Source organism: Suricata suricatta, chromosome 5, assembly GCF_006229205.1.
Source record: "Suricata suricatta isolate VVHF042 chromosome 5, meerkat_22Aug2017_6uvM2_HiC, whole genome shotgun sequence".
Taxonomy (NCBI): Eukaryota; Metazoa; Chordata; class Mammalia; order Carnivora; family Herpestidae; genus Suricata; species Suricata suricatta.
The window spans coordinates 99,111,897-99,129,422 of record NC_043704.1 but is presented as its reverse complement, the minus strand read 5'-3'; positions in this window follow the sequence as shown (position 1 = coordinate 99,129,422).

Sequence of the window (17,526 nt, the reverse complement as noted above, 5' to 3'; positions counted from 1 at the left end):
AGGCAGAGAGTAAAAATAAAGTTCCCTGGGGCACTCCAAGAATTATAGGTCAATCAGAAAGAGAAAAAGAAGGATTCTGAGGAGTAGTCAATTACTTTGGAGGGAAATAAAGAGACAGAAGTTCCACAGAAATCATGTGGGGAAAAGTTCACGTATCATAGAGTAGCTAACTCTGTTACATACTGTGAAGATGTAAAGAAACGGCAAAGAGGTTAGTATTAGATTTGAAGATGAGGAATGATCTGAACATGAACAACCCTCAGGAATTGAAGGGCATAAAGAAAAGTTATAAATGCTTAAAGAAAGCAGAAGGGAGTAGATAATTTAAGACTCTGAGAAGCAGATAGTTATAACTAAAAAATTCCTTTATATAATCTCTCCAAATATTCACAACGGATTATAGTTGTATTCAATGGTTCCATTTGTCAGTATACGAGGTGTTCTAGTTTGTATAATGCTGGGATTCAGATATACATGAACATGTCTTATAAATGTTGATCTGGGGTTTGAAATAAATTTCCCAAACTTGGTGCTCATTTGGGGGAGGTCCTTATTTTGGTTAGAAAGAATCGTGAGTCTATATAAAATGAGAGGCAGATTAGGACTGCACACATTTTAACAAATTATTTTATAAACTAACTGATATGATAGTTTAATACCTCTAACTAAAGAATTATGTAGTATAAAAGAATTTTCTAATTGAGAATTTTTTAATTCAAATTTGTTGAACCTCCAATATTCTAATTTTTATTGGACTTTCCGCCTAGCACAAAAATTCAATAGAGCAAAACTGAATTCAGTAGGTATTTACTTACAATTTCTTTCTTTTTTTTTAATGTTTATTTTTGAAAGGGAGAAAGAGAAAGAGAAAAAGTAGGGGCAGGGAAGAGAGAGAGGAAGACAAAGGATTCAAAAGCAGGTTCTGCACTCTCAGCACAGAACCCGATATTGGGGCGCAGATTCACAAACCGTGCGATCATGACTTGAGCCAAAATCAAATCAGACACTTAACCGACTGAGCTACTCAGGCATTCCACAAATTTATTTCTTAATCTTCTTCTCTACTTTTATTTACCCAGCTACCCAAACCATGAACCAGGACATTAAACTTGTATCTCTAAATCAATCATTCAGTCATGTTTATTTTGTTTTCTAAGATTTTCTGTAATCTACCAACTTTGCCTTATTATCCAGCCATGATCTTATTTCAGCTTCATTATTTCTTCCATTGAGTTTTCTAGCTGGGATCCTTCCCATCAAGCTTTCTCTGCTATAATTTATTACTCACTTTGCAACTAAAGTGCTTCTAAATGAAAATATGATCAGAATACCCTCTTATAAAGCCCTTCAAGAGCTCTTCGTTGTCTTTTGCATAATGCCTTTTATTTAAAGCTATACATACCAGAATATTCAGAAATTATGAAAGTGAGAATTGAACTTTTAGATTGTACCTACAATAATCATCAGAGTTAAAATCATAGGCTTTACACACTTTATAACTAAAACATTACCTAAAAATAGGCATCAATTTTGCTACTCTTTTTATCAAACGTTATAGTCTAACCATATATAACAAAATATTTTTTAGTTCTTTGACATCCTTACATTTACCTACTCTAGAATCTGTTTCATACATGCTTTTTCATCAGACTGAAAGAAGCATCTGTCTTTCAAATGTATTAACATCACACCTGGGTCTCTCAGCCTAGACACGGCTTCCTTCAGGGTTTCAGGTTAGTATTTCAGATCAGAGACTCCAGAAAGTTTAAATAGTTTGTTCTGCAGACATAAATAAAAAAAAAAAAAGCAACAAAAATCTTCTCAGCACAATAAATATTCTTTATTATAGCTCTTATGTTCTTTTATTAGAACTATTCATTTACTTCTCTTAATCCTCCACTGGACTCTTAATTCAATCATTTTCTTCATAGTATCCTCTGGAGTTAATATATTTGCTGTTATGCAGAAGGTACTTAAATGCATTTGTTAAATAAGTAATTATCTCAAGGATATTTTATCTTTTGTCTATTACATTTTCATAGCAACCTTTAAAAATACTGCTTTTGTTTAATTATTATCATATTCATGTTTTCTTTTTACTCATCCTTAAGCTTGATTTGAGCCTATTTGGGAAAGAACTAGTTGTAAAAGCCTTCCTACAAATTTTGATTTAATATTAGATATTTGCAGGTTCTTCACTGGGGAGCTTATAAAACTCAGTTCACTCTCAACTTTTCAATCAGTATCTGAAAGATAATATATGCCTCTTCTGATATATGAAAATGGAAAACAGGAAAGTATGTGGAGTTAATACCACATTGCCTTGGTCTTAGCTGTCAATCAGCTAATGCCTATTCGTCTGCTCAAATGCCATATCAAATAGAAACTCAGCCAGTACATGGAGTTATGGGCAATAAATCCCTTAAGAGTGGGCATGTGTTTCTGATTCAGAAGACAAAATTTGAAGTATGCTAGAAGTAAATTTTGATGACCCTTTTCTGTAATATTGCTTGACTCAAAGTGCTTTTCAAGGCATTCACTGGACAAAGCTATGTTCGCTAGCGGTAGAATTATGTTACTTTATGTATTAGTGTAGTCTGGTCAATGAACAATACATATCAATATGCTTAATCATACCACATAGAATGGCATAGTTTTTAAGGCAGCAATTACCAGAGAATGGAAGCCAAACAATGATTATATTTATTGATTATAAATTGTTTTCTGCCACTAATTACCTATGTACCTTTGGAAGTGTTGGTCAAGTTCTCTATGTCACAATATCATCAGAAATAGTCCTTCAGATTTTAGCCATGATATTACTTTTTATAGAAAAGTATCTGATTTGAACTGAATTGTGTCTTTCTAAATGCGTATGTTAAAGCTCTAATCCCTCAATACCTCAATCCCTCAATATGTTAAAACTCTAATCCCTCCATTGGAAATAGGGCCTAAAAGGAGGTAATTAGGATTAAAGGAGGACATTAGTAGGGGCCAAGAATCTCTAGGAAAGGTGTCCTTATAGGAAGAGACACAGGGGAGCCCTTTCCTTCTCTCTTCAGGAGCACTTGGAAAAAAACGCCCATTAAGGCACAACAAGAAGGTAGCCTGCTATAAAAGCCAGGAAGAAAGTTTTCACCAGAACCTGAACTCTGTTGGACCTTGATCTGGGATTTCCAGCCTCCAGAAATGGGAGAAACACATTTTTGTTGTTTAAGCCACCATGACTATAATATTTTGTTATGGCTCCCCAAGCCTTAGATAATATACCTTTGGACCCTCCAAAAGGTCTTGTTTCATTGTCCTGCCTCAGAGTTATCAAAAGAAAATGAACATTCTCTGTTGTAGCCCTTATCATTCTCACTTATTATTGAAAATAAATACAAAAATTGTTTACGCTTAGCCTAATGCTTTGCTGTGCAACACTCTTTGAAATATGGAATTGATAGGTGATGCTGGGCATCTGTGTATCTCTCTTGCATGGTTTTCCTAGTTTGGTTGATTACTTTTCCTCCCACATTGAATTTTAAAAAGATGGTGCTAATATAATAGATTCCTGATATTTCGGGTACATATATGAGAATCTCATATCTTCAAATATGTTAGTCCCAGGATACTATATAGATTCCTCTTAAGTAAAGGAAAGGCTGCAATAATTCTAAGTAGATACCAAGTAGAATTGGTTTGAAAAGCAGACTCTGAAATCATTGTTAGCCTCAACTTCTGCTATGAATTATACCCTGACACCAGTTCCCAATATCATACCTCCAAAACCCAGCAAATTACTACATTATCCCTCAGGCTCACTTGTGACTCTTCAAATTCGTGAATGTTAAATCTGCAAATGCTAAGGATCTGTGCACACAAACACTTTGTACAGTCAACACCACTTTAGATTTTATTCATTGCTCTCCTCTCATTTCATCTCCAATCATGTAGTAAAAGTTCATCCATAGGTCATCTTATAAAAACCATCCAGCTATTTTTAACGGATGATTCATTTTCAAACGCCTAAATAAAACACACGTGTTTATAAAGACCAGCAATTCTATTTGGAAACCTTGACCAGAAGTGAGATCATCCCATCATAAGTGACTTTCAAAAATGATTCTCCAAATAACAAGTGTTTTCCCCCTTTATTTCAAGGATCTTTATCATCTTTGTTTAGAATCTTCACTCTTATTTTAAAGTACACATTTTCTAGTATTTCTGGCTTAAAAATAATTTTCTTTGGAGGTAATAATAAAGAGAATAAAAAAACCTCCTTCTAAGAAATGTATCTCTAAACAATTACATAATTCATGCTGGATACTACTTAAAAGTAAAACACTTAAATTATTATTTTAAGCATTCTTTTTAATGTAGGTAAACCAATACTTCTAGTTTTGCTTGAATGTAGTAAATGGCTGGAAATCCTTATAACTAATTTTCACAATCTAGACAATTGTAACCATGGGGACAGCAGCAAAAATCTCACAAAATGAGAAAGATTCATGTCTATTAAGACAACAAATTTACCTTAGATTTGACTAAAACAACCTTGAATGCTTTATTAGCCAAATGTCTTTTTATAATCACACATAAATATACATTGATTCAAATGTATAATTTCTTTATTACTATCCTAGAAATTATCCTATGAATGACTTTCTGGCCACAACTTCAATAACCTAGATGGAATGAAAAATTATTTGAAAAACGCATTCTGCCAAAATTCACACAAAAAGGAATAGACAATCTGAGTAAGCCTGTATCTTTTAAAGAAATTGAAACAATATATAATAACCTTCCAAATAAAATTACCAGGTTCAGATAAATTCACTGATAAATTCTACCAAACATTTAAGGAAGAAATAAAACCAGGTCCTTACAATTTTTTTCCAGAAGATAGAAGGAAAGGGGATACTTCCTACTCATTCTATGAGACCAGTATTAACCTAATATCAGAAGTATCAAAAACATAACAGGAAAACTAAGGACCAATAGGCCTCATGAAAATAGATGAAAACTCTTCAAGAAAATATTACCACATCGAATCCAACAATGTATACAAATAATTAGACACCACGACTAGTGACATGTATCCCAGGTATGCAAGACTGGCTCAACATCCAAACATAAGTGTAATCCATCACATCAACGGGCTAACTAATTAAAATCATATGGTCATATTAACAGATGCAGAAAGGCATTTGACTAAATCCAACATGTATTGATGATAACAATTCTCAGCAAACTAGGAACATGGGAGGACTTCCTTAACTTGATAAAGAACGCCTACAGGGGTCCCTGGATAGTTCAGCGAGTTAAACGTCTGACTCTTGATTTTGGTTCAGGTCTTGATTTCCCAGTTTATGGGATTGAGCTTCATGTTGGGCTCTGTGCTGACTGCGAACAGCTTGCTTGGGATTTTTCTCCCCTCTCTCTCTCTGCCCCCTGCCCATTTCAAAATAAATAAATAATGTTAAGAAGAAAAAAAGAACACCTACAAAATCCTGCAGCTAATATAGTACTTAAATGGTGAGAAACTCCATTTCCCTATCAGATCATGAAAAGGTAAAGATATCTCCTCTCCCCATTCCACTACTTGGTACTTCCCCCTTCCAAAAAAATGCTCTTTGTTGGCAGGAACTTAAGCATTTTATTTCACAAATTTTACATTCTTCTGCAAAAAGATGAATCTCAGGGCGCCTAGGTGGTTCTGTTGGTTAAGTGTCTAATTCTTGATTGTTGCTCAAGTCTCTGCTCTGAGTGTGGAAACTGCTTGAGGTTCTCTCTCTTTCTCTCTCTCTCTCCTCTCTCTCACTCTCTCAAAATAAACATAAAAAAGAATTAGATGAAACTCCTAATCAATCTATAAAGAAAAAATGTAGAACAAAATAAAATAAAATAAAACAAAGCCCCTATAAGTGTAAGCCAACTTATATTTATATTTTTACACACTCCCATCTTCCCAGAAAGTCTTTACAATGACTTATAATAATACTAAAAAACAAAAATCAAACAATAAACGAAGGTAGGATTTTAACATGTGAACACCACTGAACCGAAAACAGTTTTAATCTTACAAAAAGTCAAGGTAGAGAGAAAATTTTAAGGTAATATCATTTTATCTACAAAAATGAAATTTCTTTTTTGGAAATCAACGACCTTGTTAATATCTCTTAACTCTGATAGAACTTTCTCACTGGAGTGAAATGAGAGATCCTTAGGAAGATACTGGGCAATGTCCTAGATGGGTTTTTTTTTTTTTTTTTTTTTTTTGGTTTGTTTCCTGAATACTTCTAAGGCTTCAAGTAATCAACGACTAATTCAAGCTAATGCCTACACACTCAAATCTGTTTTAGTTGATGTTCCTTTCTGAATGTATCCTCTCAGTTTAGATTATGATTGAAAAAATAATGAAAATAGTTAACTATTAATCCCACTTTATTACAACTTGACAATTCTCTCTCATTCTCTCTCTCCCTCTCTTTTGTACACAGTGTGAACTTTATATTAACTAATTTTATATATCAAAGGCCAGGAAATTTTACATAGGAGTCTTCTTTTTTAAAATAATCAAAATAGATAAGATTAAAATAGGCACTAGATGATGGTTAAATTATGAAAAGGTGACTTCTAGCTCAATGTGGTGGGCTGAATGCATGAATTTACTTCCTCAAATTATATGTACATAAATTATACCAAAACAAAAGATAAAACCCATTAAAAATCATTAAGGATATAGAGAAACAGTCATCAGAAAAAGCATGGTAATTTGCCAAATTCCTGGTAGATGGAACACACAACGGGCTATGTCGATGAATATAGAACAGAGGAGATCACAGCCCAGATCCTTAACAGTAAGATCCAAATTACAAGGAAACCTTGTCAGATGTGGAGAGGAGTTTCAGGGAAAGGAATCAAAGTAATTAAAAGATTATTGACGCATGTAGCTGGTCTTTGGATTTGCTTCAACTTACTGCCCTTTCACCCAGATGAAGCCACTGGCAGAAGAAATTCACGTTTCTCAAGGACAGCTAAGCTTCTTACGTATATTTAGATGCTTGAAAGGAAACCAAATATAGAATGTGGAAAATGCAAACCATCAAAAAAGTCAGAGACTGGGGTGTCTGGGTGCCCTAGTCCCTTAAGTGTCTTACCCTTGTGTATGGCTCAGGTGATGATCTCATTTCTTGTGAATTCGAACCCCACATGAGGCTCTGCACTGTGTAGAACCTGCTTGGGATTCTCTCTCTCTGCTCCTCACTCCCCTTTTTCTCTCAAAATAATAAATAAGTAAGTAAATACATACATACATACATACATACTTAGTCAGGGACCATGGGCCAAGGATGCAGTGGCTAGGGAGAGAGGCAGGGGATAGGGTCCATTAGAGAGCTATCTTCTGAAACAAATTGTGTGATAGTGCAGCAACCCCAGGAGTAAGAAAAAATTGAGGGCCAATGCTTTTATTTCAGAAATAAACCTATTTGAAAAATGAAACTATAAGCTTTACGGGTAAACACACTCTTTGTATATTATTCAATATAATTGTTAATGATTCGAAAATCCTGGAATCTGCATTGCAGAAAACAACCATTTGCAAAGTATTGAGGTGAGCCAAGGAAGACCATGGACTAACCAGGTAGACTGAAAACACAACTAGACTTCATGGCATAGCAAGAAAGTAATTGGAATGTTATATCTGGGTGATATAAACAGGTGTCCCTTCCTCTACCCATTCTCTTCCATGCCCAAAGAGACAAAAGGAAGTAAAACTAATATCTCTGTGTCCCTATGACTGGGAGACCCCTTACAGTCACAGCTGGCTGGGTCCACCATACTTCAGGTGGCAAGATGCCACACTGCAGAGTTGTGCTTGAACTTGAGAACACGCACTTGGAATCTTAGAAAGTTGGGTTCTATTGGTATGTGGTTTAATTTTTCTACCCACACACCTTAAAGAAGCAGAGGTTAGAGCAATAGAATTTCATAATTATTTCATTGCACCAGTTTTAACATTTGTGTGAGTGTATATCTATTTCCAAGTTTCCCAAGCAACAGCCTCAAAAGGATTTTGTTCTTTTTTTTTTCAGAAGGACTTTTAAGATGTCTCTTGAACCACGAATCTTCAATTCAGAGCAAATTACTTCAACTCTATTCTTAATTTTTTTCCTCCCCATGTATCTTTCATTTACTGGTTACTTTATCTTCACATCAATTTCCTTAGTTCAGGTTCTTTTTTTCTCTTCAAACCAGAGCCTATTTGGTTTTCCTGACCCTTGTTCCTGAACTTGAAAGCATCTTAAAACACCCTTCCCTTTTATATCACTCTAATTCACTCTTCACAGAATATTATAATCCTAACTTTCAGCCAATCAAAATGATCAAAATTCTTCTTGCCTTAAGCCTATGCCCCAGCCAAACTTTCATAATTTTCAATTTTCACCTTCCAGGGTACTGACATCTTCTAGGCAAGTATATGGCTATTGTCATCCATTTTTAAAAGCTGCTCTCAAGTTATACGGTGACTAAATGTTAGATATGATTTGTAGATCAGAGATGCTTTCACTTGCGTCAATACTTTCAACAGAGCACCTAATCCTCCCCACTCCTATTCATCAATCATAAAATTTATTTGAACCAAATATTTTTTACCTGAGAGCCTATGGGCCAATGAGGGAGTTTTATAGTACATATAAATGCCTCGAGAGAACATGCAATTTTTTTTCAACTGTATTCCAATGGATGTTTGTTCCGAGCAAGACTCCAAAAACTACATGAGAAACTTAGGAAATTTGGAGCCATTTAATACAGTCCGATTATCCAAATTGTATTTTTTAAAATTTTTTTAGTTGTTTAATGTTTATTTCTGAGAGACAGAGAGACAGAAAGACAAAGTGCCATCAGGGGAGGGACAGGAAGAGAGGGAGACACAGAATCCAAAGCAGTCTCCAAGCTCTGAGCTCTCAGCACAAAGCCTGACGTGGATGAAGCCCAAACTCACAAGCCATCATGACCTGAGCTGAAGTCAGAGGTTCAAGCAAGTTGGAGGATTAACTGACTGAACCACCCAGCTGTCCTACAAATGTACTTTAGACATGAATTTCAAGCATCTAAGTCCTTTTATTTCTGATATCCTGAAACAAAGCCATTTAAAACTGATAACAAATCATTAGAAAGGAACTGGAGAAAAACAATAAGAACAAAACAGATATTTTATAATCTCAAAATAATACTGAAATTAAAATTAGTCAAGATTTCATAATGTATACACATTATGTAAATTATCAAAATAAAATTCAAGAAAGCATTTATAGAATAATTTTCAACTTACTTTGAGTTGAACCTTTAAATTTAGACTTTAGGAATAAAATGTTTAATTTTCAAAAAAACTCATAAATTTAGATAATTTTAATAAATATGGTTGACACATAAAATTGAGGTTTCAATATGCATATATTTTTTACACAATGCTTATATTTTCTCATAAAAGGAAACAAAATCTTCATGTCTGACATTCTGCTCACCGCATGCCACTCCCATAGATGCCCTGTTTTCATCTTCCACCTTAATTCCCACGATCTCAGAAAGCTCATTCTCTGACACTATTATCTAAATTGGGTCATTTAAAAAAATCCTTTCACATTCTCTTATTTGTTTCTCTCACTAAGCAGAATTTCTAATATTTTCTTACCCAATTACTTATTTGTTACTTATCTTTCTTAATTGACTGTAAATTCTATAAGAACACATTTCTTTGGTTACTTCTATATCCCCAACATCTATCACAGTGCATAATATATCTTAGGTATTCAAAAGCTTTTTTAAAATAAATGAATAAGTGTTTATTTCATAGTCTTATTATCTGATTGTCAAATAAGTTTCTTGGTTCTGGTGTTCCAGGTTCTGTGTTCCTTCACAGGCTCTTTTCAGGCTTCATCCCCAAATCTGTATTATTTCTTTAGTCCATGTTACACTGGTTTTAGTTTTTATATTTTCTTTATACCTGGCACCTTGGCAGTCCAGGTTGGAGTTTTTTCCAAAGTGTTATTACCTTTGCAAAAGTTTAGTACGTGCCAGTTAATGTCAGGTCATCTGTGTTTACAAACTCCCCAAAATTCCGTTACTTTGCCAGTAATCAAGTTTTCATTACATTGTCATTGCTTGTGACATCCTGAACTCACTTTGATTGATTAGAATGCTCTGCCCCTTCTTTGTGTTCTCTGTGTTAGCCTCTGGGTCATAGTGTGGGTGGCTTGGGATCTTGTTTCTTTTCTAATCTGCCTGGCTTTGTCACATTTGTGTTTATTTCTTAGTAAATTGGACAAGGAAGTACTTTATAAGACCTCCCAAAATCTTCTGACTTCTTTTAAATATTTCTTTCCCCAATTCCACAATTATAATTTACCAAAATGCATATTAATTTTACTTCCAAGAGGTAGGTTAGTGATGAATATGATCACTGTGATTCATCAAGATTTGTAATTGATGTATGGGTTCCCAATCACTCCAACTGTAGTTCCTTAGTCTTGTTTCCCAATGTCTAAGCCCAGTTGGTTGTCCAGAACCATATCATCTCTCTCACTGCCCTCTCATAGTACCAAGAACATTACAGTTCTAGAGGAGAAAATAGGCAACAACCTCCTTGACTTCAACCATAGCAACTTCTTACTTGCCATGTGTCTGGAGGCAAGGAAAACAAAAGCAAAAATTAACTACTGAGACTTTATCAAGATAAAACTTTCTGCACAGTTCAGGAAACAAATGGCAAAACTAAGCAACGGATGTAATGGGAGAAGATATTTTGAAATGACATATCAGATAAAGGATTAGTATCCAAAATCTATAAAGAACTTACCAAACTCAGCACCCAAAATACACATAATCCAGTAAAGAAATGGACAAAAGATATGAATAGACACTTCTCAAAAGACATCCAGATGGCTAACAGACACATAAAAAAAATGCCCAACATCACTCATCATCAGGGAAATAAAAATCAAAACCACAATGAGATACCACCTCACACTTGTCAGAATGGTTAAAATTAACAACTCAGAAAACAATAAATGGTAGCAAGGATGAGGAGAAAGGGGAAGGAAGCCTTTTACACTGCTGTTGGGAATGCGAACTGGTGCAACCACTATGGAAAACAGTATGAAGTTTCCACAAAAAACTAAAAATGCAACTACCCTATGACCCAACAATTGCACTACTAGGTATTTATCCAGAGGATACAGAAGTGCTAATTTGAAGGGGGTACATACACCCCAATGTTTATAACAGCATAATTTGGCTATTGTTGATACTGCTATTATAAACATTGGGGTGTATGTGCCCCTTCAAATCAGCACTTTTGTATGGTTTCACTCATATGTGGAATTTGAGAAACTCAACAGATGGACATAATGGAAGGGAAGGAAAAATAAGATAAAAAATAGAGGGAGACAAACCATAAAAGACTCTTAAATACAGAGAACAAACTGAGGGTTGATGGAGAGCTGTTGGGTGGGGGATGGGTTAAATGAGTGATGTGTACTTAGGAGAGCACTTATTGGGATGAGCCCTGGGTCTTGGATGTAAGTGATGAATCATTAAAGTCTATTCATGAAATCATTATTACGCTATATGTTAACTAACTTGGATTGATATTTTAAAAAATAGAATTCAGTTTAAATTCTACTTTTTTGGTCTTTTGCTGCCAAGTCATATCAACTTTCTTGATATAAACACGGCCTGACTATCACAGACAAAACAGTACATAGCTTGACACCATGCTCTCCCCCAGACAGGAGTCACTCACCCAGTCCTCCCCACAATGTCTTTACTAAGCTAATTCTGAATTTATTTTCTGAGTATTAGTTACTTGCAACAAAAATCTTACTAAACTTTTTCTACTTCAAATATCTTAGCAAAATAGACATCTGCTCATCTTACATGTATGAATATTATGACCACCTATAAATGCTTTTATTTTTAGGATTTGTGATTCCATGCTATTTTGAACTTTACACAGCAATTTGTACAATTCCATATTGTGTATTTTTCCTACATACGACTTCTACACATAGTTAAAATATATTACTTTATTACGTATCAAAACACTACTATATGATTGATTGAAATTATACACAGACAAAAAATAAAAAAGAAGAAGAATTTTCACCAGATTAAATTGTATGTGTATGTGGGGTAGAGTGGGGTGGGTGTGGTGTGGGGTAGAGTGAAGAGAATCCCAAATCTGTAGGCAACTATTTCTAATTAGTCAGCTATTCATCCAGATTGTACTTCACGTTATCCAAATGATTTAGTTTTACAAGTTCTGTACTGCTACCAAAAGTGCAATCTCAGGGGTCTCTGGGTGGCTCAGTAGGTTGAGCATCCAACATCGTCACAATCTCTCAGCTTGTGAGCTCGAGCCCTGCATCAGGCTCTTTACTGATGTCTCAGAGCCAGGAGCCAGCTTTGGATCCTGTGCCTCACTCTTTCTGCCCCTTCTCTACGCATGCTCTCTCTCTCTTGCTTGTTCGCTCTCTCTCTCTCTCTCTCTAAAATAAATAAACATTGAAAAAACTTTAAAAAATATAAAGTGCAAACTCAAATATATGAAATAACAAATTTGAATACTGGTTATATTGTTTACAACCCCAAGCATCTTATAGTTCAGCTAATAATGTAGAAGGGAACCCAATCTAGGTGCAATGTGACCTGATTATTCCATTATTTATTATTTCCATATTTATTATAATGGATTCACCATATTTATAGTTACATTATCCATACTCCATTCTAATAAAATATATATACATGTATGTATATGTATATATCTCCTTTGGATTATGAAGGTTAATTGGTAAATAAGAACAACTCCTCAAACTAAACTCCTTAAAAATTATTCTCATTTCCGGTTCACTAGGAGCTTGATAAAAGTTTCCCTTATCTGATTTACTAAGTAAAATAAATATCCATTTTTACTAATTTAGAAGCAACTACTTCTCATACTAATGTCTAGAAATTAACTGACTACTACATCTGGTCATTTATCCTTTTCTTGTGAAAACAGTTCATGTCACAATAAGTTGATGCACTGTTAATCCCAACAATCAATGAAGATCTGTTCCAGCCATCTGTGATGTTGTAATAAGAATCCATCCATGCAGGCAATGACCAGTGAGTTGCAATAATCTGATAGGAGGTCTGACCCTGGCTACAGCTGCAACACCTACGGTGCCAGAGTTAGACATTGTGTAATCAAAAACACCGCTTCTCCGTTTGGGAAGTGTCTGTGCATATGCTCAGCAACTGGTTTGTCTACCGTATTACAAATCAAGCAAGCATCAAATATAAATAATATTTAAATAGAGTGACTCCACTCTAATTTTTCTTAAGTGAGAAACACCTAGAAAATTTATTCTATAGAGAACTACAAAGGATAATTTAATAAGAAAGACAAAATGTGACATAAAGCTAATTTAAAATAAAATATTGCCTTTTAAAAAAAAACTGAGACCTATAGCTGTTTATATACTAGATGCTACCATAAGGACTGGATTTCTTTTATTTAGTAACTGTCTCTTTATTGTTCTGAAGATCAGGAATGTAATGTTATGTCTATGCTTTCTTACTAATAAACTAATTTATTATATTGCATATAGATTTGTCAAAACTATCAAATTTACTCATCTGTTTAAATACAGGGAACTAAATCACAACACACACACACACACACACACACTGCACAGGGCTTCATGGAAACACTGGAGTAATTCCTGACAACTTCAGTTTAGAGTATTGTTTTACTAGACCTAATTTATGGTCCATCTACCCTATTTCTTATCTATAAGAGACAGCAACAGATACATCTGTTTTAAGAGTTCATGAAAGACATCAAAGTTGGACTGAATACTAAATTCTTTAACTTAATAACATATATTCTAACATCAATATTCATGAGTAGGTCAAAATACTTCAAACAGGTAAATTAGTGTATTCAGGAACAAATGTAAAGATCAATCAAACCTTCAAGAGAGTGGAGTCATATAGGATGAGAAAGGCAAAGCAGAGAAGGATAACAGCAAACCTGATAGATTTGCATTCTTTTATCCACAGTACTTAAGATGGCTGAATGTCTCAGGCGGTGCAAATCTCTCCTTGTTTCCCCAGAAGTCAGACCCCTATTTTAGTAAAGTAATTATAATTAGAAAATCATTTTCTTGTAATGTAAACGTTAATTAGTTTAGAGTTCATGTGTGATTTAATTAGTTCCATTTCAGGGGAAAGTTTGAGTAGGAAATTCAAAGGCGATTGTATCACATTGAAAAGTGTCAATTAGGAGGAAAAGATGAGATGTGTTAAGAGTTAACTAGATCTGGTTAATCTCCAGTTAATGAGATTCTAGTTAACTAGAATGCAAATTGAAGAGAACCTCTGATTCTCAGACTTCTTGTGTGTCCCACTGTCTCTGGTAAAATCAGTAGGTTTGTGCTCATTATTTTCCCCAGCCAGGCCAGCATCACTGCTTTAGAAATTCAGGTACACAGCTCTCCTGTTGCTCTGAAGAGGAATTTAGACCTTGTTTCTAAGCAGATGTCATTGATCCTGCCAGGGAAAAATAAATATGTTCAGAATCTCATTCCAGTTTTCTGAGGGAATCTCATCAGGAAAAAAAACGCCTTACTTTGTTTCCTGAGAAGCTTAACAAAATCCTTCTGTAACTGATAAAGGTAATAGTGGTGAACCACTGTAACCTTAAGTAAGTCATTTTGTTTCCCTGGCAATAAAGATTTAAAAAGTGTAAAACTATCAATATGGACAAATGAAAATATATACAAGTTTTTTTTATTTATAAATGTAGCATGTGGCCTTGTTAAGAATTGATAAACTAGAAACTAGATATAGCTTGTCATATGTAGGTACTCTTGACACCTTTGCTATAGCTTCTTTCTCCACTGTGTGTGTGTATGTATGTTTTTCTGAGTGTAATGCATACATTGTGTAGCATCTCTGTTTTGAAAGTCACAGTAATCTTTAGCATATTAAGGGTTCTCTGTTGTCGGGCAATAAATTCACCTCTTTGACTGTTTTAACTGATACTTCTTAACATATTTGAGCACGTAAAAAACTTAACACCTGACAGAAAATAGTGTTTCACCAATCATTAGTCAGCTAGATGTGGTTTTAAATTATTTTTTGATATTGTTTTTTAAAATGTTTATTCATTATTGCAGAGAGAGAGAGAGAGGGAGAGAGAGAGAGAGAGAGAGCATGAGGATGGGAGAGACGGCACAGAGAGAAGGAGCCCGAATCCAAAGCAGGCTCCAGACTCTGAGCTGTCAGCACAGAGCCCGACGTGGGGCTCGAGCATGAACTGTGAGATCATGACCTGAGCCGAGGTTGGAGGCTTAACCGACTGAGTGGCTATAAATTCTTGATGTGTGATACACTTTGCTCAAGTTTTTTCTTAAACTGAATCAAGGAGATATCAAATTTGGTAGGATATTGGTCATTATAAACAGCATGGAAGTTTGTAAGAATTGTTTGCTGCTGCAGCTGCTGAAATAGATGTGAGGCTAGGAGGAAAAGAGGTTTGTCCCAAGAAACATCTCTTCCAAAGAGTGTCCTAAAACTATTTTACGCAATTGGTGAAATATAGGTTGTAATATTTTTATAAGGAAATGATGACATTTGTTTGGCTAATTAGCAAAATTTCCTATATAAATAGGTAACTTGAGAACTTACAGTATTCCATTATACATAATAAACCACATCATCTTATCCATTCATCAGCTGGACATTTGGGCTCTTCCCATACTTTGGCTATTGTGGAAAGTGCTGCTGGAAATATTGAGGTATGTGTGCCTTTATGAATCAGAACTCTTATGGCCTTTGGATAAATTCCTAGCAGTGTTATTGCTGGGTCATAGGGTAGTTCTATTTCTAATTTTTTAAGGAAACTCCACACTGTTTTTTTAGAGCAGCTGCACCATTTGCATGCCCACCAATAGTGCAAGAGGGTTCCCGTTGCTCCACATCCTTGCCAGCATCTATTGTTTCCTGAGGTTTAAATACACAATGGAATACTACTTGGCAGTGAGAACGAATGAAATCATGTCATTTGCAGCAACGCGGATGGAACTTGAAGGTATTATGCTGAGTGAAATAAGTCAGAAAAGGAAAAATATGTTTTCACTCATATGTAGTACTTGAGAAACTTAACAGAAGAGCATGGAGGAAGGAAAGGGGAAAATAGTTATAGAGAGGGAGGGACACAAACTATAGGATACAAAGAACAAACTGAGGGTTGATGAGTTGGGGGAGAGGGGAAAATGGGTGATGGGCATGGAGGAGGACACTGCTGGCATGAGAACTGGGTGTTGTATGGAAGCGATGAACCTCAGGAATCTACTCCTAAAGCCAAGAGCATACTGTGTGCACTGTATGTTAGACGATTTAACAGTACATTATATTTAAAAAATAAAAGAAAACTTAAAGTAGCATCTCTCAAATGAGGTTTATCAAACTATGTGTTGACCATCCTGAAGTATAAGTAACTGATCTGAGCAAATGAATTCACATGTAATGTAACCTAACACACACATATGCATATGCACACACACATGTATACAAATGCACACACACACACACACACACATGAACAGCAGTGCCAAACTAAAATAATTTTCGAAGAACTACAAATGGGGGCACCTGAGTGGCTGTTGGTTAAGCATCTGACTCTTGATTTCAGCTCAGGTCATGACCTCATGGTTCATGAGTTCAAGCCCCATGTGGAGCTCTGCGCTACAGTGCGCAGCCTGCTTGGGGTTCTCTCTCACCCTCTGTCTCTTCCCCTCCCCTGTTTGTTCTCTCTCTCTCTCTCAAAAATAAATAAATAAACTTTAAAAAATTAAAAGCATTGTAACAAATATTGTTTGGCTATGATAGAGAGTTGAGTAATCTGTCCGGGGAAATCATGTTGAATGGAATCTTGCTGTCCACCATCACGTAGATTTCTGTCTAGACTGCAGATAATTATACACTCCCTGCCTTTTAGTCAAGAGATCATCCCTCTGAACAAGATAATGGAGGCACAACACAAACATGATAACTTAAATGTAAACAACCTCTAATTGTCACTTCCTTGTTTAGTCTCAGAAATTTCCATTAAAAGAGGGCTTTGTACATGATTGCAATTCTAAGACTATGCAGAAAAGAATGATGTAAGATCACAAATTTTTTGGCAGGTTTACTGAAATTTGATAGAAATGTTCTCACTGGTGTATGTAATCTATATATCTTGATCTAGTTATTGAAAAGAAGAGGGGTCAGTCCTGACATATATAATTCTGTTGGGTCAATATGATATCTCAATAAAACATTTCTGGAATGCTTTAAACATTATACTATTAAATTGGAAAGAAATTCTGTCACTATTTAATCGTGAGACTAAATTTTGTGCTGAGCATTGTGTGAAACTATTTAGTTACATCTTTATCAAGTGCAGTTGTTGAAGGAAATTGTCACTTAATTGAAATAGAGTGA